The 24,662-nt window shown below is 35.4% G+C and overlaps 1 protein-coding gene across 8 annotated transcripts in view; it reads left to right on the top strand.

Moving 5' to 3' along the window:
- Window positions 1–24,662, top strand: part of LOC307191209 (uncharacterized protein) — a 773,147-nt gene that overhangs the window by 662,300 nt on the left and 86,185 nt on the right. For 4 of the 8 annotated variants that reach the window (XR_013829639.1, XM_079931055.1, XM_079931054.1 and 1 more), the window contains 3 exons: window positions 4,229–4,452; window positions 5,448–5,526; window positions 7,038–7,255. The gene's annotated coding sequence lies outside the window, so the exon portion shown is untranslated. Of the gene's footprint in view, window positions 1–4,228; window positions 4,453–5,447; window positions 5,527–6,274; window positions 6,412–7,033; window positions 7,256–19,228; window positions 19,609–19,795; window positions 21,497–24,662 lie in introns of those variants that run through there. The other 4 variants (XM_079931057.1, XM_079931058.1, XM_079931056.1 and 1 more) reach the window with 4 other exon arrangements.

The following is a 24,662-nucleotide window of genomic DNA, read 5'->3' as shown; positions in this document are numbered from 1 at the left end:
TCACCATTCCTACACCTCCTCCCCATGATAGCAAATCTCTATATTTTACCTGTAGTGGGTCTCTTGCGGGAGAGATTTTCCTTGTACAGTGCTGAGACTCTAATGCTATTGACATAGGATGCTGTGTAGAACTCTTCCTGCCATTTCCCCAGGGGAACAGGTTTTTTTCTACTTCCCTTCCCACAGCAATAATGGGTATCTACCTGTGCCTTGAGAGTGACAGAACTTGCTGTCCTTCCACAAACATTTTAAGGTTTTAATTTTGTATGAGAGCAGAGTCCAGGGAGGACCCTTCATGGCTTTCCTATTGTGATAGATGATTCCTTCCTGTGTGCCTGTACCATCCATGGGAGGCTTTCCCCAGTCTCCTGGACTTGCACAAGCTTTCTTGTGAGCATTCAGTGGAGGTCCATGGAAAACAGCCACCAAGTGAGTGAAAATTTCCTTATGCCTGAGGTACTCAAGGATTCTAGGCTGTTGAGCTAGCCTGCAAGCATCTTGTAACAATGTGATAAAATTCTAATTTCCTCTTACCTGCTGGAGCTACACTTTCTTCCCATGTATTCTGGCTCTCCTGCTCAGATTTCTCTGGCCTGGGAATTTAAACTCAGCTCTTCAATGGAAAAGAACATAATAATTTTGTATTTTATATAGTTTATTTTTCTGTTATTAGAGTAGGAGTGATGCACTCTTCCAGCTTTATATATCGTAGGTGAGAGTGGAACCCCATCATATTAGTCATATATCCTTTATTTCTCTAAACATATGAAACAAACATTTTTAATTCTAGTATATGCCATCTTTGTGGGTCTTTTTCTACAGGTAGTTCCCACCACCACACCCCGCCCCAGGATAATTTTTATTCATGGTGGTTTCATTTCTTTAGCACTTTGTTTTTTTAATTGTAAACAAGTTATTTGGAACTTAGTCTATGGGACTATTTAAATGTTTGTGTTTTGTGTTTCAGTTGCATTCCTTCTAATATAATTTGCATTACTTCTAACAGGTAACTTTTTTGTTAATAAGTTATTGTTTAAGGAAATATGAACTAATTATTTTTCTTATTAACAAATCACAACCTAAAATTCAGCCAGGATTAATATCTGAACTGTGAGTTGAATTTTTTTCTTGATGTGAGAAAAAAACCATCCAAACCTGAACCAAACTGTCATCTTGTGCTTTAGCTTATATCTACAAATATCAAGCTTGAGGACTTTAAAAAAATAAATCATAGGAATGCTGTGTTTAGTGAGTGAGTCTCCTTGAGCAAGATATAAAAATATTCTAAAACTTAAGTTGTTCTATAGCAAAAACGATTGACAACTTAGATACCCTCACCTAAAAACAAGACATTTAAGAAACTCTGATAAGATTAGTGAATATAGCCAAGGGGGAAACCATTAAATGACAGAATGTTACCTTTGGATGATTCATTTGTTGGTATGGTGGTGGATATCTGTCCATTATTCCTCGGAGCTTTGCTTTTTCTTTTCCCAAACTCTCAATTTATAACTAATGAAGAACTCTGTATTTCCCTTAGTCATGCATTCATTGGCTGAAATTAGGTGTGACTACTTTTTTTTAGGGGGGGGAGCGTTGATAATGGCACTTTATTTTATTTATTTATTTTAACATCTTTATTGGAGTATAATCGCCTTACAATGTTGTGTTAGCCTCTGCTGTACAACAAAATGAATCAGCTATATGTATACATATATCCCCATATCCCCTCCCTCTTGCATCTGCCTCCCGCCCTCCCTATCCCACACCTCTAGGAGGTCACAAAGCACTGAGCTGATCTCCCTGTGCTATGCAGCTGCTTCCCACTAGCTATCTGTTTTACATTTGGTAGTGTATATATGTCAATACTACTCTCTCACTTTGTCCCAGCTTACCCTTCCCCCTTCCTGTGTCCTCAAGTCCATTCTTTACATCTGCGTCTTTATTCCTGTCCTGCCCCTAGGTTCATCAGAACCAGTTTTTTTTTCTTTTTTTTAGATTCCATATATATGTGTTAGCATACGGTATTTGTTTTTCTCTTTCTGACTTAAGTTCACTCTGTATGACAGACTCTAGGTCCATCCACCTCACTACAAATAACTCAATTTCATTTCTTTTTATGCTACCATATGACCCAGCAATCCCACTATTGGACATATACCCTGAGAAAACCATAATTCAAAAAGAGTCATGTACCACAATGTTCACTGCAGCACTATTTACAATAGCCAGGACATGGAAGCAACCTAAGTGTCCATCGACAGATGAATGGATAAAGAAGATGTGGCACATATATACAATGGAATATTACTTGGCCCTAAAAATAAACGAAATTGAGTTATTTGTAGTGAGGTGGATGGACCTAGAGTCTGTCATACAGAGTGAAGTCAGAAAGAGAAAAACAAATACCATATGCCAACACATATATATGGAATCTAAAAAGCAAAAAAAATGGTTCTGATGAACCTAGGGGCAGGACAGGAATAAAGACGCAGACATAGAGAATGGACTTGAGGACACAGGGAGGGGGAAGTGTAAACTGTGACGAAGTGAGAGAGTAGCATTGACATATACACACTACCAAAGGTTTGACTACTTTTAATGCATAGATATATACAGATGCATTTGGTTCTTAGTCTCTGACTTTTGCAATTTTATTTAGATGCTGGACTGTTCCAGTAATTATTTCAAACTGGAAAAAAAAAACCCTTCTGCTTTCTTGTTAATGATGTTCTTAGTAAACTGAAAAATGAACTAGTATTATGAGTGTTTATATGGGTATTTCACATCTCTTTTGCTGCAATGCTTGGTTTATTTTTAGATGAATACTACCATTTGGAATAACTTCAAAACATAATTAAGAACTGTGATAATGCTTGATCTGGTGTTCCAAACTATTCCTGACTGTCTCCTTTTCTGAGTTAGAATATACTAATGGAAGAATAGAACGTATATATACTGAATGACAGCAGTTGAAAATAAGCACAAAACAGAAAAAGAAAAATAACTGACCTCTATCCAGTGAAAATAACTTGAATTAAAATGCCAAATAATTGTGCAATAACAAGACTTGGAAATATGATTATGCAGACTGGCCTATGCCCTTAATGTTACAGAATTTTGAATGAGCAACGTGATAGACAGACTCTGTATTTAAAAATATGACAGGGGATTTAATGTCATCATCAGGCAAACAAAAAAACTGGTTAATGTAATATCTAAAGGAGGAGGTTTTCTTTAAAAATGACTCCGATTTTTAAAAAGCCCCTGAGAGGCAGAAGTAGGAAAGGCAAGTTAAGGTTCTGGTATTAATGGATAGCATGGTGTCATCTTCTTAAAGTAATTTACCCTACATAATTCAGATATATTCCTGTATACTTCATATTTTTAATATTCGCTTTGTCAGCTCTTTAGACCAAAGAAATTAAATCAGAAACACTAAACCTGTAGCAGTGTTTGGGCAGTCTCGGTACTCTCTTGTACCTGGATGTAGCCCAGAAACCATTTGTCAGATCACATTTCTTGATTTGGGATTTGGGAAATCAATCATCATAACCACATAAGTTATTTGCCTTTTCTGTTTTTAAATAATATAATAAGAAGCAGTTAACACCAAATAATTTTGACACCATTTTAATAATACAAAAAATCTTTTGAGGTTACAATGTCATTCTGAGGAAAACAGCTATTACAGTGTACATGTGCCATAGGACTGGCCAGTCGATGAAGAATTATAATTGACAGAATATAAAGTAAACAAGATGAAACTTTTTTTAGTGTTTTTAGCTATTATCTGATAGACTTAATTGTTAGAGAATTAAACAGAGCACCTCAAAACCTAATTCATGTTTATTCAGGAAATCAAAATTTGTTTTTTCAGCACAAACCAATAAAAGAGGATTAGCAGTTTTAGAAGAGAGAAGAAGCAATTTATGGAAATTATGCCAATGGATTCAATGTATTTATTGAACTTAGTGGAGTGAGAACAAAAAGTAATTTTGTTTGTTTTCAAATTTGTTCTCTTTGAGCACATTCTGAGGTCTTGTCCTTTCCTACTCCTGAATAAAATCTTGGTCAGATCCCATAGCATTCTCTATGATTTACAGGTATTGAAGGGTACTCTAATTTTCTAAGGTATCAAAAAGTCCAGTCTAATCTAAAATATACTTATCCATGTCATTCAAAACTTCTCCACTCTCTTCACCCCTCTTTCCTCCCAACCCTACAGCATCCACAGTCAGAATCCGCCTGGGGCCTGAAGCTCAGAGTTGGGAAGGAGAAGAGGAGGTCACTTCACTCCTTTTTCCCAGCCACATGCATCCTTCACCTGATGCTACTGCAATTCTCCATGCTGGGATTGTGTCTGAGGAGAAGGGCAGGGGAGAGTCAGATGAGAAAAATCAAGCCTTACAAGGTTCATGCAGCTGTAAACCAGTGTTGGTATCCTCTTTGGTAGGTTTCCAAACACTGTTTTTATTCATTCACAAAGTGTTCTTCCACCTCTCCCCCTTTTCTTTTCCTCCCTCTTTCATCTATTCTTTTTTAAGAGACCCTTATATAATGGAATATTTCACCTCAGGTCCCTAGTTTCAGGTGAAGCCTCATCCAGGTGATGGTTTAGCACTACCTGTCAGCTCCTTATACCTAGGGATATAGTTTTATTTAAGGCTATTTTATTCAGATGATGCTCCACTATCCCTCAATACATTATTTTGTAAATTAGAAAGAAGGGTCCCTTGAGTGATTATAAGAGCTTCCAGAAATGTCACTGGGCAAGACTGTGGGTGAGTCCTGGGAAATACCACCTTCACCACAGTTAGTTGTGGGGTGTAAATGAAGTTCTGGCCAACTGGCAGGTATATGATTGGGGGAATGAGCTGCTCCATGCTTTCTGCTTTGAATTTCAGCATGGCCTGTGTCCAGCTCTCAGGATGATCAAAGCAGAACACTTCTGTGGGGTGAAATATGTGTCTTCAGCTGATCCCAGCCCAGGGCATGGAGGGGAGAGCGGGAGCTTCGTCAGCACAAGCTCCAGACATCCAAGTTCAGGGAAGAACCTGGGCCAGACTCATGGCAAGTGAAATAGACACTAGACAGGTAGAAGGCACAGAGCAAGTGGTGTAAGGTGAAGGCCAGCAAAGCTGAGGTATCTCGCACAGCTGCAGACCCGGCTTTCAGTTTCTTTAATGTGTCAAGCTCAGTACCACCAAAGACCATTGTCCTTGCTGTTCTCTCTGCCGTGGAATGTTCTCTCTTCCCTTGATGGTTCCTGTGGCTGGCTTGTGTTCATCCTTTAAATTGCACATCAGATGTCACCTCCTGCAAGACAACTTATCTAAAGCAGCTCCCCCCTCCACTTCTGTCACATCATCCTGTTTATTTCCTCTATAGCAGTTATAACGCCAGAAATTGTCTTATTTGTTTGGTGTTCTCTCCTTCTCTATTAGAATGCAGAGGCATGAGGACAAAGACTGTTTCATGCATTGCTGTGTGAACAGTGCCTGGCATATAGTTCGTGCCCAATAAGTATTGATTGATTGACTGATTGATTGATTGGTTGAAATGCTTGGGGGCAATTAAACAAAATAAATAATTAAATAGCCACTATCTTGATTTTCTTGAGGCTTAAAAAATAAAAGTACAAGTTTTCTAGGCTGACAGGACCCTACTGCCATAATGGGCACGGGCTGGATTTTAACCCTAGCTTGAACCTCTATGCAGGGCACCAACTGCAGCACCAAAAACCATGACCCTTATTCTGCCTATAAACAAGGGTGTTTTGGACCCCCTTTTGAGTCCAAATCTGAATCACAGGCAACTTGTACCTTTGTCCAAACATGCTCTGAAAGAGAAACTTCCTCACTGTGCTTTATCTTTTTGTTCTCAGGCAGATCACGCAAGCCAGACTCTCCCAGGCCTCAAGATTTTTAAAACAAGTCAGATAACATTCCTTTTATTCTCTCAACTCAAGAAGATGAATGCCAATCTCTCCAAGAGGGCTTTTGGGTGTCTGTCTCACTTATGACATGGCTTAAAGTGAGAGAGAAACACACTACCCTCCTAATGTCTAAGGATCAATCAGGGAGGAGACGAGCAGTAGAATGCTGAATAGTCGCTCTCTCTTTTTTTTTTTTTTTTTTTTTTGTGGTACGCAGGCCTCTCACTGTTGTGGGCTCTCCCGTTGCGGAGCACAGGCTCCGGACGTGCAGGCTCAGTGGCCATGGCTCACGGGCCCAGACGCTCTGCATCATGTGGGATCTTCCCAGTCTGGGGTACGAACCCGTGTCCCCTGCATCGGCAGGTGGACTCTCAACCACTGTGCCACCAGGGAAGCCCTGAATACTCTCTTTTAAGAAATTCTTACTTCTAGCCGCTTCAACCTCCTCTTATATTGAGACCAGAAGAGCTGAGGTTGGTGAAGTAGGGTTGCTAGTTTCAAAGCATCATGACAAGTCCTGCTTAAAACTGGCTCCCACTCTTCATGGCTTTGGCTGAGGCTGCTATAAAATGAGAAATTACCTAAATTTGATTCGTAATTGAACCCCATCCTAGTCTTAAGGTGTTTGTGATATACAGAGATTGCTGCCTTACTAAAAGTATTTGAGAGAGGACAGAAATGGGACAGGGCTGGCCAGGAAAATGATAACCCAGTAAACGTTAATCAGCCAATAGGCCATATGTACAGAGGTCAGCCAATGCAAGTAAAAGCAAGTGAGAAGGATTATGGTCTGGAAGGTAGATAGAATGATTTGTACCAGTAAATAGTGTTAGGGCATCAGATTTATGTCCACTGAGTTGAGGATAGAATGCTCTCTCTAAGTCTTATAATGCTCTATTTACTGTATATACAAAAGGGTATTGTTCATAACCAAAAATGGAATCATAGTTAGAGTAAGGACTTTCATGTTAGGATCATCTCAAGTAACAAACTTAAAATTAAATACATTTTGGAGACTAAATATTAAAATCACAAAAATTGTTTTACTGCTCTTGGTATTTTAGCATTCTAAAGGCATGATGTATCATTTTCCAGCCAGTCAAGAGCCACTTATTGAATGCCAGCTCTAGGCGTCATGCAAAACTAGGCACTGGAGGAAGAGTGTGCTAGTTTGGCCAAGGTCACATAACAGAGAGGGGAAACGTCACTGAAACATACATTGTGTGCTGAAATCACAAAAAGAAAAATATTTGAAAGCTTTATTAGCATCACTGAATTTAATATGCCTAAATGAGGAAATCATCTTGAAAATCAAAGGTAAGGTATATTTTCCTGTTTTCCTAATAATTTTACAGAGTTTTAACATGCAGAGTTCCAACTAAATGTGCATTAAGTGTCATACTTTAAATATTTCAGTATGCATTCACAAAAGCATATGTTTGAAGATGCCAGTACATATGAAAGCTCATTCAGTAGAAACTAATGGTGTCCAGCAGAGAATAAAGTAACTAATTGAATTTTGTAATGTAGCCAGTAACATGATTTTCAGAGTATGGGGTATTTGCAAATAAAGTGCCTTATTATCTATAATGTCAAGAGAGATCAGTTCAAAGAGGTCTTAAATCTTCTTTCATCAAAGTGCTTTCATTATAACTGTTAATGGAGAATAGATGTGCTCTAATGCTTTTGATGTAAACATTTTGAGTGACATTTTTCTTCTAGCTTTCTCTTTGTACCTAGCATGTAAGTTATTATTGAATTACAGTGATCATAGTGAGAAAGGAGAATATCTTGCATTATTGGTAAATTTGTAGATACTTCATGATATTGGAGGAATCTGGAGACCAAAACTCTATCCAGATTCTTTATTCCTCATATAACATTAGGCAAGTCTCTTATCTTACCCATAACAGTTTTACTTTTTATTTAACGAAAGTATCTATATCTGCATTACACTATCTGAAAAACAAACAATCAAACTAAACAAAAACTAAACAAAAAAAAGAAATCGGTTAGTACCTACTGCCTTAAATGTAGATCTTTGTGAGGATAAATTAATAGATCTTTGTGAGGATAAATTATGTAAATATATAAATTATATATATGTAATATATATATACACACACACACATATATATATATAAATGGCTATAGAAATTAATCACCTCCATGTCAAGAGTCTGAAATGTTTATCCTACTTGCACGCTAACAAGTTAGCCTGCCTCAGTTTCATAGATGCTGTCAGAAGACACAGGATTCATGGATTGAAAACAAAGAATAGTTTATTACTCCCAGAAGTAGCATGATCCAGAGTAGAAGCTTTTTTTTTTAACAACTCCAGCTTTCTGTGCTTCAATTCCCACTGGGAATCCTATAATTGTTACTTAATATTTGGCCTTCCAGTTCATTACAAAGATATAGTCATCTACTTAGGAGGCTATATCATGCTTTATTTAATAGAAGGTTAGCTTGATTCATAACTTTTAAATATTTAGTCATATGGTATTGGTGCCTTTATTTGTACTCTTGCCCTCGGTGCCTCAAATCTTAGGGGAGGTTCTGCCCAAGGAATTTCGAATCTATAGGTGAACACATCTATAAACAGCCAACAACAATACAAGGAAGAAGGAAATAATTCCCATAGTAGATCAATGAATCAATCAATCAACTGAAATGCTTTGGAAGCAAGAGGATAGTTCAGTTATATTACATATACACACATATATATACTCTTTATAGGTCATATACTTACATCTCTCTCTACATATATACATAGAATACATTTATATATACTATAGATCAATCTACAATATATATTAAATTAGACACAATGTTATTGAAAGTGGGGTCTTACTGCTCACCACTCTAAAGCCAATACTCTAAGAGGCAAGGTTGGTGGAAAGGAAAATTTGCTTTATTCTGGAGGCTGGTAACCTGGGGGCAGGGGAGGAACTTGTGCCAAAGGTCGACTCCTTCCCCACCCTCCGACAATAAGGGGGCAAGAGCTTTTAAAGGGGAGTTTCAGGGGTGTATAGATGGAAGGAGGGGGCTACATGCAGAAACAGCACAGTCAGCTCTGACAGTCATCTTGAAGTTGGTCATGAGGTAGTTTGATCAGTGTCATCTTGATTGTTTTAAGTACAGTTAGTCTTTAGTTCCAGGGTCAGTTCTTTTCCATTTCTTTGAGGCCACTTCTCAGAATTGTGGCAGCTTATGTCATGGCTACAGTCTGGTCATCACGAAGTTAACTTCTTCCACCTGGTAGGGGTTTCAGCGTCCACAAAACAGCTCAAAGGATGTGGCTCAGAATATTATCTATAGACCTTGAGGAGGAACTAAAAGTCCTTGACTTTGTTTAACGACTAAACTATTATTATTTTGTCCTGTTTGACTGTTTTCCTTTGCTTCTGCATTTTCTTACCTCTCTGGTTAAATTTATATTCTTTTACTAAAGTTTTTCTACAGACAAAAGGCAAGCAGAGGACATGGTGTGGGAAGGACCACAGGTTCCTGTTCCGTTTCAACAACACATACAAATCTTTCATTAAACGTTTATAAAAGGGATCACGATATTTCTAAAGGGTATAAGATAAAGAAACTTTTAGCTCCTTTGGTGATACACTGTTCCTTTCATGATTATTACATTCCTGATATTGAGCTAGAATAGAGTACTCTCAGGAGGTCATAAAATCAGAAGAAAGTTAAAAGTCTTGTTGCCACTACTGAATGGAAATCAATCAGGTATATTGATAATGCATCTGAAATTATATTTAATTGATATAACATCTGATATAATTTAAACAAAAATATACCCAATGATATTTATATAAAAGCGAGGAACTCATTTCTGTGTGTTTATGTATATACACCCCTATATACAACTTTGAGTGCTTATTACTGTCTGTGTATTTTATAAATTATTTATATTCATTTTTTTATTATTGCAAATACTGTATGAGAGGCATACTGTATTTACTCCCATTTTATGGAAGAGGAAACTCAGATACAAAAGATTATATAGATTTACATGATCACGTAACTAGGAAGTAGCAGAGAAGGAGACAACCCCAGGTAACTAAGCTTATGTTGAATTGCTTCCTAACCACTATGTGTCTTGTTTTATGCCTGCCATGCATATTCTACATTATATGCTATATTGTTATGTTTCCTTTTCTAGAAGAGATACCAGAAGGATGATATTTTGCTCTTTACTGTATATTCATTATACTCTATCAACAAACATTTTTAAATGGCTGTTGTATGCCAGTCTCTATGCTTAATCATGAGACATTTATAACCTAACAGGGAGTTTTCTATGCAAATATCATAATGCAGTGGAATGAGGTGACTGTTATAATAGGAACTGAATAACATGCAGTGGCAAAAAAAATTGCATTCATTAGTCAGGATGGGCTAAATTATACTTCAATAATAAATAAATTCAGGCTCTGTGGCTTTAGCACAACAAAGTGTTGTTTTCACTAACATCAATGTCCAATCCCAGTTGGCAATAAGACATCTACTCAGTTTTTTACCAAAGGTCCCAAAATATTTACATAATTATTGTGGCAAGAGAAAGCTCTTGTAATTTGTGTACAAAAATAACACACCACTTACATTTGCATTTCATTGGCCAAAGTAAGGATTATAAAGGGACATAAGCAATGGATAAAGAACCATAATAAGGGTTAATAGCCCAAATAACTATCACATGGATATAAAAGAAGAAATTGACTGTGCCTTTGAGGTCAGGGGCATACTAATAATCAACTAAAAAAAAAATTGAAAATTAAATTAAGTAGACTACTTATCTATCTTATATATACTTTCCCTCTGTAGTTTTTAGGTATTCATTGGAAGAGAATGCATTTCTGTCTAGTCATTTTCTGTGATATACCAACATATATATACATATATGTTTATCTATGTATGTGTGTTCATATGTGTGCCATGCATGTATATATAGTTTATTTCAAGAAGATATTTAATATTCCCTGTTAAATTAGATTTATGGCAAAAATATAATTTGCTCTAAAAAAGATATGTAGTTAGTGAAGTAACAAGGCAGAGACTGAATGATATTTGTTAAGGATAAGACAGAATACAACTTGAAAAAAAAAATTGATCTTACTCTATGATAAAAAAGTGCTTGATTTATGTCCTATCCAACCACACTTGAAATCACATGCTTTGTTGTTTTTATAAGGTGGGGATTGGGAGGGATTAGATAAAAGCGTATACTGGTTCCTGAATGCCATGGTTTAAGTAAACCATGAACTGGATTGGATGAAAAAAACTATTCTTTATGGAGGCAAGGAAATGAGGAAGTAAATTTATGACATTGCACATATATGGTACATTCAATTGCAAAATATGTATATAGGTGTAATATTATTAAGAAATAGCTATGTTGAACTATTTTTTATTGTTGTTGTTTGAAGTAACAGAAACCAAAAACTCGAACAATACAAATTAGGTTAAGCTACGCAGACACTTCAAATGATGTTATTTTCTTTTTCTCTCTCTCTCTCTTTCAATCTCCATTATCACTAGGTTCCGTCATTCTCTTTGTTGGCTCTACGTGTCCTTTATTTTGGGGTAATGAGGGCACCGAGAAATCTAAGCTTACCTGCACCTCAGACTCAATGACCCCAGAAGGAAACATGACGCTCTCTCACCCAACGTACATATTAATCCAAGGGCTTTACAGGGCTTTTGTGTCCACAGCTGTGGCTAGAGAATCAGCATCCCCATAAACACATGTAATTGGAGAGTGGTTTTTCTCTTATAAAGGGAGGTCTTCTTATCAGAAAAAATGGAAAAGAAAGTTGGGCAAACACTAAAAGAAAACAAACATAAGCAGCAATAGCAAAAACACACAAAAAATTAGCCTCTACAAAACAGTTTCCCTCCATGCACTTCTTTAAGGTCTGAAAAAAATTACCAAATATATATATATAATACATGCAAATAAATACATTACATACACACATGCATACATACATACATGCATATATAAGTCAAAACGTAAAGACATAAAGGGAAATTACATGCATTTGTATTTACTTTTGCTTTTTTTTTCATAGACTATTCATTCTACAAATGGTTCAAAAATAAGTGCTAGTAACCTAAATGCCACAGAGACAGGAACAAATGTCTCTGAGATTCTGAAAAGAGAGTCAGAAAAGATTAAGCAGTTGTAGTATCAATTGGACCACAAAAATTCTCATAGAATACCAGAAGACTGGTCCAAATGAAATGGTAAATGGATCAAGTCTGCTATTCAAACTTGTATATTTATGTTTTTTTAAATATAGTTTTAAACAAGATTATGTTCTCTGACCTTGTCCCCCTGAAAATGGTTGCTATATATTCCTTTTAGCATAAGAATTCAAAAATGACTGTATTAAAAGTTTTACTATCACTCAAATTACATAAAATAATGGAATGTGCCTGAAAGTTTCATACTGAATACTTACATTTATTACTTATCTTCACATTGTATACAACACAGCACATTTAGAAGCACTTACAGGAGAACTGGAAAATTAAAAGTTTAACTTTTCTTGTCAGAAACAAGGCTACTTAGTTATTGCTCACATTTTATCTTTTCATGTGACAAAGGACAGAGTTGGAGAGTTTTTAATGGAAATTAAACTAATTGCAAAATAGACATGAAATGTGTAAAGCTTGGAATAATTTCCCTAAAGGGAAACAACTTTTTAGCATCCACTCAAATCAAGAACTGTAGTGTTAGCTACATTAAATTTATCTTATAGTCTAGTTTTCAAGAAAATGTGTGCTTAGGAATGTATTTCATAATAATATAGCTTCTAACCTGAAATGACATTGAAAGACAAAATTTTTAATATTAGAACTTAGACCATGTCCAACTTTTGCAGAGCTTACCTAGTATAAAAAACCAATATATTTTGATTGAATTTGTTTTACAGTCAGCTTATCTACCCTACTTTTATTTATTTATTTATTTATTTATTTATTTATTTATTTGCGGTACGCGGGCCTCTCACTGTTGTGGCCTCTCCCGTTGCGGAGCACAGGCTCCGGACGCGCAGGCTCAGCAGCCATGGCTCACGGGCCCAGCCGCTCCGCGGCATGTGGGATGTTCCCAGACCGGGGCACGAACCCGTGTCCCCTGCATCGGCAGGCGGACTCTCAACCACTGTGCCACCAGGGAAGCTCTACCCTACTTTTATTAACAAATGTCAATTTTCAAATGTTTCCTACTTATTATATCTAACAAAATCATAACACATGAGCTGTGACATCAAATCTCGTTCTACGCATAGAAAAGTAGACTGTGAGCAGCTCCTCTGTCTATGCTATATAGTTACCAGATCAGTTAATCTTACCTTTCCAAATTGGAATTATATTTGAAATACAACCTCAATAAGCCATTGCCATCAACTTCTTGAACTTTCAAATTCTCTTCTGAAAGAATAACTAGTATCTTCCCTCTTCCTTTTGATTTAATGCACAACTATACCTTCATTAACCAGTTTCAAAAAGTGAAGATTAATGGGTATTTATCCAATTAAAGGATATAAATATTTATTTTGAATGCAGATTTAATAATGTAATAATTTCTTATAGTGACTACCATCAAGTTACTTTCATTGAATAATCTATGGTCTCGACCTAAGTTGTTATTGCCTTTCTTGTTTTTGTTGTTGTTGATGATGATGCTTTTTAAAATGAACCTTTCAGCAAATTGTGGGTATTTGAATAGTGCAATGGTTTCTTTCTTATGTGTGCATACTCAACATCTATTACAATGCCTGCTATTTAAAGGGAGTTCAGTACTTACTCAAAAGATTTTTATCAGTGCCTTTGAAAAATATTTCATATAGGTAGCTGCATGTAGATGCTGTATATTTATATCACCAGATTTTGTAGTATATTAATTTCACAGACTGCATTTGGAAGCTAATTTCAATTATTATATTTATTTCCTAAATGATATCCTAAAGTGTAAATTTATGAAAACTACATATTTCCAGAAATAGGAGTTTCCTTGCTTTATCTACTGGAAGATAGAAATCTGTTTTCTGATTTATTGGTGTTGTTGAGAATGGATAAGATATTTGCTTCTAACTTCTTAAGAAAAATGGCATCAAGATTTAACTGTAATTAAACCTAATATTCCATTTATGACCTCCTCATAAGATACATTACAATGAAACACACAATGATTTAATAATTATATATTTAAATTTTAAAATATCAGATATATGTGTTAATCCTTGAAAAAAAGGAATTCAAATTTATTTCTATGTTCTAGTACCTTCTTATATATTATCTCATAGCAGACTTATACTTAAAAATATTAATTCAGTTTTACAGTTTAGACAGTATACTTACCTTGCTTCCACTTGTTTGAAATCTGGATTTGAATTGTCATCTTTTCAGTTGTAAAATATACTTTTTCTTCACCACATAATACTGTTTCCATTTCACTATCACCTGAACAGGGGTAGGGGTGAGGAAAGTTAAAATTCATAGTGTTAAAATAATGTAAATGTTGATTTATTAGAAATGTAAAGCTAATAATAGGTCATAAAAGTTAGCATAATAATTATTGCTGAACAAATTAGAGGGGATTTACCTCTTTCTCTCACTTACTTTTTCTTTCACCTACAGAGATATTTTAATTAAGAATACTCCACGTAGGATTTATACTGCGTTTGAAAAACAAAAAAAAAGTCAGGCAGGTATCTACTTCTTAAACAAGTTGCTGAATTATTTTTTTCTTTACATGTATTTTCCCAGACTTTTCTTTTACATTTCTATCAATAGTATACCAGGCATGTTTTCCTGTAGAGAATAATTTTTTGATACTTCCTCCTCTATAGAACAAAATTATTTTTAGTTATAATCATACAATGAAATGAACAATAATGGGCAGAAAAGAACCAGTGAAACTTCTTATATTTTACTTTAGATATAATTATGGCAATAAAAATAAAATAAATATTACTGTACAAAAAGGAGAAATGAATAGATTAATATTTTAATACCATAAAGCTTTTTTTTTAAAAAAAGAAAATTATACCTAAATATTGGTCTCCCACAGTAATGAGTAGCTACATTCAAGTTCCTGTTTAAGAGCCTAATTTCTGTCAGTTCCTCAAGGACTTTGTCACAATGGATAAGTTTTGCATATTCCTTTCAATGAATATTTTAATCAGATTGCTTAGTCTTAGTTCATACTTTATTGAAGAATTAATTTCAAAAGTTTCTTTCACATGATGCAACAGATATACAAATAGTTAGAAATGTCATAAATATAAGTATACTTTAAAAAAAAGAATTTCTCAACAAATTCCAAGAAATTTAACACAAACATTTCAAATGGTCCATATAATAATAGAATTAAATCAATTCAAGTTCTATTTCTACACAACCGTCAGGCTATCATTGTTTATTAGAAATCTAATGTTTATATGTAAGAATACACTGTACGATCAGGCTTGAAAACACAAAATCTTCCCCAAAAACGTTCACAAGTTTTTGAAACATTACAAACTTTGAAAACAAATGTATGTAGCCAAGTCTCTATGTGTGATAGTCAACTAAATCACTAGGATTTCTTCAAATTAACTTCCTCATAGAATATAATGTTTATGAAATACAAGTAATAAAATATGCTAAAGCTTAAAATATGAAGCTTAAAAAGGTATTATTAAAACTCAACTGTAAGGGCTTCCCTGGTGGCGCAGTGGTTGAGAGTCCGCCTGCCGATGCAGGGGACACGGGTTCGTGCCCCGGTCCGGGAAGATCCCACATGCCGCGGAGCGGCTAGGCCCATAAGCCATGGCCGCTGAGCCAGCACGTTCGGAGCCTGTGCTCTGCAACGAGAGAGGCCACGACAGTGAGAGGCCCACATAACGCAAAAAAAAAAAAAAAAAAAAAAAAAAACTCAACTGTAACTCAGCACATATTTAGAGGTTATACAAACAAGAGACTATTTCAAGGAGGAATAATATATCTTTGATTGTTTAGAATCATGGTGATAGTAAAAAGCAAATTGACTTTTAGTCAGTTTTATTTTTTTTTAAGATCTCAAGAGACCACTTATCATGGCCCAGCCTTGTTTCAGGTACATCACTGGATCTTAGTGAATTCATAGTGTGATGGTGTTTGATATCACTCTAACACTCAGGAAGGAACTTAAAACAATTAATTACAAAAATTAGAATGCTATAAGAATTTCAAGGAGCATGATAAAAAAAATTCAAACAAGTGTTTTTTTTACCTTTTCTACTTTATTAGAGATAGTAATGATTTTCAAAATGTATAAGAAATTTTTAAATACATGAAAATACTTGGTGGCATAAAAATAAACATAGTGGTACAACTTATTTTTTATCATTTCTTTTCTCAATCTCAAGGCGATTTAGATGGTTAATGATAAAATTGACTCTATATTTAAGATTTAAGTTTACTTTGAGTGATAATGGACATCAATAGCTGCCATTTTTTGTAAAAAAACTAAGATCCAAGACAACTAATGTCGTTGGAATCCTTTGACACAATATAATCTGGACTATTTAAACTTGGTTTTGAAAATGTGAGGGATGTGAAACATCCACTGATTTCAAAGGTTAGTGCTAAATTAATTCCAAATACTTTCCATAAACGAAATACATTAGAGAAACGTACCTGAGAAGCAGATGATAAAGTCTCTTAGTTTATTTCATTCTGAGTGAGGGAACATGGCCTTTATAAGGACTATTATCAATGAATTTGAAATGACTCCAAAGTTCAAACATCAGCGAAGCATCACATCGTATGTTCAAATCCGATGACCGTTTGGCTAGGCAAAAGCCATTTATATTTCAGGAGACATCATGTTATAATCAAAAATGAATTAGCAGACATGGAAACTTCAAGCACCGTTTGTCATCTGGAACTCATGTGCATTAATATGCCTCATATCTGTGACTGAGAAAAGCTAAGTCAACTCCAAAATTACCATAACATTGAAAACAAAACAGTAATACATTTTAAAGTGAAGGTATCGAAAATTGAATGCCAACTGAAAATAAATGATGGTACTACTTAAAATTAAATTACAAAAGGCTTCTTCCTTGTCTTTTACCCCATTGTCATCCTCAGTTAGCATAGCTGTCAGATTTCTACCACTTATATTCTATAACAAAAATCCTTTAGAATATAAAATGAGATAAAAGACACACCTAATTCTACTGAAGTGAACGCCTGATAAATATACTTGGTTTCTTATGAAAGAAAGATCCAATATTATTCTACTAATTGACTTGAATCTTCTACACAGGACTCCTTTACTAACCTATCTGGATTTTATTATTTTTACTTCCAATGTACAATATTCCCTAAATGTATTTGCACTTCTGTAAGAAGAGGCAGAAGAAAACTAACAATTAATATGTTAAAATGTTTAAGATATCAAGAGGTAACATATACTTTATGGTAAAAATGAAGTTATGGAGTACTTATTTTTTGTCCTTCTTAATAAGCCATAAAACTGAGTTATGTTTTAAGCCTGAAAGCAAATACAAATCAAACAAAAGAGAGCTGAAGATGTGTTTTGCCAATAGATTATTCTTTGTATATAGATGTGTGTACTGCTAAACAGAAACGCTGCCAGAATACATGAATCGTTCTAATTATGCTAAAAGGAACACTGCAAAAACAAAAGATAAAATCCTAACCATCAAGGACTATTAACTAAAGCTATTTACAGAATTCCACAATTTTTTATGAAATACAGAGGTAATACTCAAGCTTCCAAAAGTAGTAATTTTTTCCTATCTCAAAACAGTATTATAACACTTCAGTGATAGTACAGTATTATAGTTACTTATATATAACTTATATATAAATATATATATATATAATTATTACATATAATTATACTATATCCATTATGTATATAATGGATATAATGTAATTGTATTGTGTTCTTTGCAGGCAATACTTATATCTTATTTCATTTTATTTCCCCTGTAAGGGTAAACATACTGCTTGAAATAGTAAAGATACTCAAAATCTGCTTATTGCATTACTGAAATTTTTCAAATGAATTAATCCCAGGCTGTAAGAAAAGACATGGCTCTTAAATCATAAAGAGCTACCATTTAGAAAACAGTGCCTAGTCAGGCACCATACTAGGGATGGTACATATAGGCTTTTCCATTCTCAAACAACTTGTCAGCAGAGTATTATTATGCCTTGTTTATTAACAAGAGCTACAAGTATATGTTGAAGATTGTGCTAGAATTTTATCTCTCTAATTTAATCCTCATAATAACTCTATGAGTTTAACAGTGTCATGCACGCTTTTAGGGATGACAAAACAACACGCAGGTGTTTAGTAGCTCTCTCAGGTGTTTTGAGCTCTAACAAAATGCCAGTTTAGTTTGAAATTGTGATTAAAATCTATGTTCATTCTATTATATGTTGCTGTATCTCTTGTGATTATATCATTAGTACACAAGGCACAGTAAGGTGCCCTGTATGCATATACATATATACGTATGTATATATTTACATACGTATATATGTATATACATACACAATAAATGAGACCACCTCTTAAAGTGAAGTAAGAGATTATCAGTTAATGAGCAACTAAGGATTATGGCAATATCCAAGTCTACTCAAAACGTCTAGCTCATAGCCTTAGTGTACAGGTAACTAAAATGGAAACCTAACAAAGTGTATAGCACTGAAACGGAGCAGGACCCTATTATGGTCGTTGCCCCCATGTACTCAGCCTGCCTTTTGTCTGTAGAAAAACTTTAGCCAGAGAATAAGTTTAATCAGAGAAGTGAGAAACGCAGAAACAAAGGAAAACAGTAAAACAAGACCAAACAATAATAGTTTAGTCATTAAGCAAAGTCAAGGACCTTTAGTTCCTCCTCAAGGGCTATACATAATATTCTGAGCCATATCCCTTGATCTGTTTTATAGATATTGAAAGACCCACCAGGTGGAAAAAGTTAACTACATAATGACCAGACTATAGCCATGACATAAGCTGCCACAATTCTGAGAACGGGCCTCAAAGAAATGGGAACAAACTGACCCTGGAACTAAAGACTAACTGTACTTAAAGTGATCAATATGACGCTGATCAGACCACTGCATGACTAATTTCAAGAGGACTGTCAGAGCTGACTGTGCTGTTTCTCCATGTAGTCCCTTCCCTCCATCTATAAAAGCTCTTGCGCACTGATTGTCAGTGGGAGGGGTCAGCCTTTGGACAGGATTCCGCCCCGCCTCGGTTGCTGGCCTCCGAAATAAAGCAAACTTTCCTTCCTATCCACCTTGCCTCTTTATTGGCTTTTGAGCAGCGAGCAGCTGAATCGCATTTATTTGGCGCCCAAGGTGAGGCTGTCCTCTCGCGATATCTGGCTCTCCAGGGTTTTCCCCGAGTAGAACCTCGGGCCATTACTACACGCCAAGATGGCTGCAAGGGGCAAGCTGCTTGTGGGGAGCTGACGCTGAGGGAGGGTTTTTTGAGGCACGTTCCCAGCAGCTGCCAAAACCATTGGTGTCAGGGATCCTCCCTGTTTCTCCCCTGCTCGGTACTGGCTGTCAGCTTACACTTTTCCTTGGTGGAATGGAAACATGCCTCTGGATGAGCTGACCAGCTGTGAAACCAAGTAAGTCCACCGGTGTGCACCCGGGTAAACGTCTCTTTTGAGCATGAAATGCTGTTTGGGCATTTTGCCGATTGTTTCAGATGTCTGTCTGCCATTGAGGACCGTTTGTGAGCATAGAGTGCTATTTGGGCATTTTGCCAATTGGTTCTGACATGTGTCTGACGTTGAGGACCGTTTGTGAGCACTGACTGTCATTTGGGCATTTTTCCAGTTGGTTCTGGTGTGTGTCTGACGTCGAGGACCTTTTGTGTTGGAGAAGTGTTTGTTTGGGACTACATATGGGTTGGCCTATTGAAGGATTTGTGACGGTTCTGTCTTCTGGTGCGTGCGTGTATATTCCATTTGTGTGATTTGTATCTTTGTTGTCTTTTGTAAAATGGGAAATTCAGGTTCAATTTAGTAGAGAAAAAGCTTGTAAAATACTGTTTTCAGAACTGTGACCCCGAGAGACCAAAAATACGCCTAAGAGAAAGCTTGAAGTTCACTCTTATCGTGTCCTTGAAATACAAAAACAGCCCACTTTGCCTGAAACTTCAGCCTTGGGTTAATTAGTAGAAATTCAAAGGATGTTTGGGTTCATTAAACATGTATCTTGTACGACATTAAAGAGAAATTGTGCTATTAGAAAAATCTATATTTTCAGAGGTTAAGGAATATGTTCTGAAGTTTGCCAATCAGAAAATGCTGGTGTAACAGTCCAATTACTTGTTTCTTGGTTTTATTAAGGCCTTTCATGGGTTAAAAATTCAATATGTAATTAAAGCTACTAAAATGATAAGGGGAATATTTCAGTGTGTAAAGCAAGTAGCATATGTGTTGTCGGGAAGAGAATGTGTAAAGACTGGAGATACTTTGTTAAACCAAAACAGGAGAATAATTGAGCTGGCTGCTTATGTATGGGGAAAATAAGGGATATTAATATGGATCCAGAAAGTGATAAAAGGTTTGTGAAAAAGGAATTTTGAGAAAAGAATTTTGTAAGTTGTCGGGATTAAGATTAGATTGAATTTAATTAGATAAATGAATGTTGTTATTAATAGTAAGCTGGTACAGGACTGGAATTTGGTTTTCTCTTTCTGTTATGAGAACAAGGTTTTCCTGGAATATTGAATTGCTTTTGATAACAGACTAAGTTTCTTCTCTAGCTATTTTTTTTTTTTTTTTTGCCGTACACGGGCCTCTTACTGTTGTGGCCTCTCCCGTTGCGGAGCACAGGCTCTGGACGCGCAGGCCCAGCGGCCATAGCTCACGGGCCCAGCCGCTCTGCGGCATGTGGGATCTTCCCGGACCGGGGCATGAACCCGTGTCCCCTGCATCGGCAGGCAGACTTTCAACCACTGCACCACCAGGGAAGCCCCTCTAGCTAACTTTGAGTATTCTAGAAGGCCCCTGAGGCATCTCAGAATAGTAAAGTAACTAGGATTATTTGGTACATTAAATTACACGGAAAACAGTCAAATAATAATGATAAACATTCTTAAGTTATACTGTATGGGTAACCTCATCTAGTGTTCTAGAAATTATATGAAGTTTCTAAAGTTTGAATATGTTCTGGTATTATGTTGTCAGTCTTACTTCTAGTTATACATTTTCTAGTGAAGTTGTCACAGAGTATATAACTACTTATGATGTATATCATTGCTGGTTTTAAGTCTACTGCTTGAAGCACACATACAGTGTGTGACAATTGGGTATAATTGACAAACGTATAGCCTATAAAATGTTTCCCCAACAGCATACCTCTGTACTTCTTTGTTATATTTGATTAGTTTTCCCCCAATGTGGGTGACTAGGCCAATATATAAACAAAAGAGTACGCCTAGCATCGAGGGACATGAACAGACCCAGAGCAGGCAACTGAGCCACTCTGGCAACATTGGAAAAATGTGTAAGTCTTGAACTTCTTATCACTAACATACAGGAAGTAATACATGCCTAAAGTGGTTGTCCTGAAGATTAAATGTGATTGTTCAAAACACATAAGCTTACAGTGTTCTGGGATAGGGGAATAATTGAAACATGCTTCTCCTCAACTTCCCACTGGAAAGACAGCTACCAAATCCACAAGAACAAAAGCTTTTGACTCTCACAAGTTGTTGACATTATTATTGTGAAATTATTGTGTAATAGCATTAAAATAGCAAAAATTTCATCAAGGTAGAAAACAAAATAACTTTCTCAAATGAGCTGTGGTGGAGATTATTTTTGTTTAATCTCCGTGAGCCTCTATATGGGTATGAGATGTTGGAAATTTAGCTAGAGCTATGGTGGTACTCATTTTGCAATATATAGGTGTATCAAATTCAACACATATGCATCTTAAACTTACTCAATGTTACATGTCAATTAGATCTCAATAAATCTGGGAAAAAAATTTTTTTTCTAAAGTTTTAATGTGGTAGATGCAAACTTTCTAGAATATATATTGATTACTATCAGTATATCATTTGTGAATATAATGGCATCATAAATTTGGTAAAGAACTAATTTCAAAGGTTATATTATGTGGGTAAGAATAAAAATTTAATGAATGTGTTTTTTATTAAGTTCATGTTATCATTTGACAAAAATGTGGTTGAGATGTCACATTAAAATATTTTTATTCTAGCAATTTGCACAAAATTACTAATTTTTTAAATAGTTGTATCTGTTGTAAACATTAATCATGTATTTATTGATTTAGTCAATACGTATGGCATGCATACTGTACTTATATATATTCTCAGATACTTACGACCATAATGAATATCAAATATCATAATATATATTCATATACTTGTACAAATTTCAACTTGGCTTTTTTTGAGTTTAATATTAGTGCAGTTTGATTTTTCAGTAAGTTACTGTGATCCATATCTCAGACAACAAGGATGTTCGGAGTCTACTACAAGTTTTGGATAAAGCAACAGATACTGTCTTAGTATCATGTCATTTCCCTCTTTAGTATTTTAGGAGTAAAATTATGTGCTTACAACCGCAGTGAGAAAATTTAAGATGAGTTCATTTTTTTCAATAAGTGATGCCACTTACACATAGCAACAGTATTTGTTTTCAGGTGTTTTTTTTTTTCACACAGTTAGTGACATTATTATTTATGATCAGGCATTTTACACTTCGGAGTGCATGACATATCTGAGAGTAATAGGGTTCCTGCTTTGAGGGGATTCTAATTCATCATCCCTTAATTGCCTGCTTGGAGCAAAGTCAAACCAATTCTCTTCTTGCCTGACCAAAGCAGCATTCCTTTTGGCCTTGAACACCTGACTCTCACTTCTCTTTATAACAAAACTCTTGTCAATTTGAAAAATATTCACCATAAAGAGAGAGTGAGGAAATAAAATATATTGAAATGATTCTTATTAATGTCATTGTTACCACCATTTTTAGGGTTGTAAGGCATTACAAAATAAGACCTCATTGGATCCTCATACATCCTGCAGAACTCAAATTAGGATTGATTCAGGCCTGGAATCACATTAAGCAATGAAAAGTAGAATGTAGCGCTTAGAAAAAGAATTTTTCTATGACAAAATTCCGCAGGTTCCAAGGCTGTCACCATTTTTGGCATAGATCCAGTATTTTTGTGCATCAAAAGAAGATAAAAATTTTTAAAAATATGTTTTTTTGCTTGTGGCATGTCTGAAAGGGAATTTTGGTGATTTTGGAATATTTTGCCTTTAACCAAAAATTTCTTGTCGAGGAAAATTTGGGTAATAAAATTAATTTAAAATATTATTTTCTAGAAAAGTATGAACGAAGTTCAACAAATCGTTTGCACGTCCATCTTCACCAAAGTTGATTTTCTTGTGACATTTGACTTCTGTTTTCTCTCTGCTCAGTTCCTTCCCCTCCTGTGACTGTGTCCCTGCTAAAGTAACACGGCCTTCAACTCTCCAGGGCTCTCAGAAACCCCCAAACATGTAATATGTCAATTAGGTCAGCATTTCTAAGATTACAAGGATCTCTCCAGTGCTCCAAATATTCTTTTATAAAACATATCCACTTTTTACCCCATTGCCCAAGACTCTTTTCTCTGCTTTTTGCCTCATTGGAAGGCATTTATTAAGCTTATTCAGGTTAGATTATTTTCACTGCCATGTCTGGATTTTTACATTTCATAGAGTAAGCCATACATAAAAGTAATTCACTCATTAATGATTGATAGACTGTTATATATTTCTAATATTATTTTTTGCAGGATGGCCACCTCATGTCCCTCAAATCATACAACGTAGCTAATCACTTGGCACATCTATACAGAAATGGGCACTTATTTTGAGGCTCAGTCCACGAGCTCTGTTATATTGTTTTTCTAATATTACAAGACAATATTACAACTAATGCAAAAAATTGAGCATTCAGAAGACCAGGGAGTCTGTACTGGTACACCTGACTGACTGCTTATAATTTTATTGATACATTTTGCAAGTATATATTTTACTGTAAATGTAGGTTATCCTTAGTGACAGAATGTCAGGATAATTTTGGTAGTGGCCCTGTGAAAGAGGTACAAATTGGAGATACCCAAAACTCAGTGTGATTGACAAAGTGATGTTTAAATAAAATTCAAATATTAATTAGAAAGTATCACTTTAATGCAATAGCCCAGCAGTTACCCTAAATTAAAAATATGTTACCCATGTAAAGATAAAATAATATTTCTGACTCATAGATAATAGAGCATATATCATGTTGTTAGGTTAGTTTATAATCCACCAAATCTTGGAAGGATGGTATAGGAAATGCATCTATAACACAGATGATGAGGGTTGCTGGTCCACAGAAGAGACCCAAGATCACTGAACTCATTATTTGGGCCTTTTTAGCAACATCCTCTATCCCATGCCTATTGATATCAATGTTACTAATTATTGAGTGCGAACTGTGTTCCAAGAGAATACTTCTTCACATATCTCAATATTGTTCGTCATTAGAACAACTCTATAATGTAAGCATTCTTGAAAGAGATTATGTAAATCAAGAATCAACATAGTTTTTTTCTGTAAAATTCATAGCATTTTCTGCTTTTCCTGTCAGGCAACCTGAGTGGCTAT

This window comes from Stenella coeruleoalba, assembly GCF_951394435.1.
Source record: "Stenella coeruleoalba genome assembly, chromosome: 9".
In the NCBI taxonomy this organism is placed as follows: Eukaryota; Metazoa; Chordata; class Mammalia; order Artiodactyla; family Delphinidae; genus Stenella; species Stenella coeruleoalba.
The sequence above is the reverse complement of the archived record's forward strand: the minus strand, read 5'-3'. Positions and strand labels throughout refer to the sequence as shown.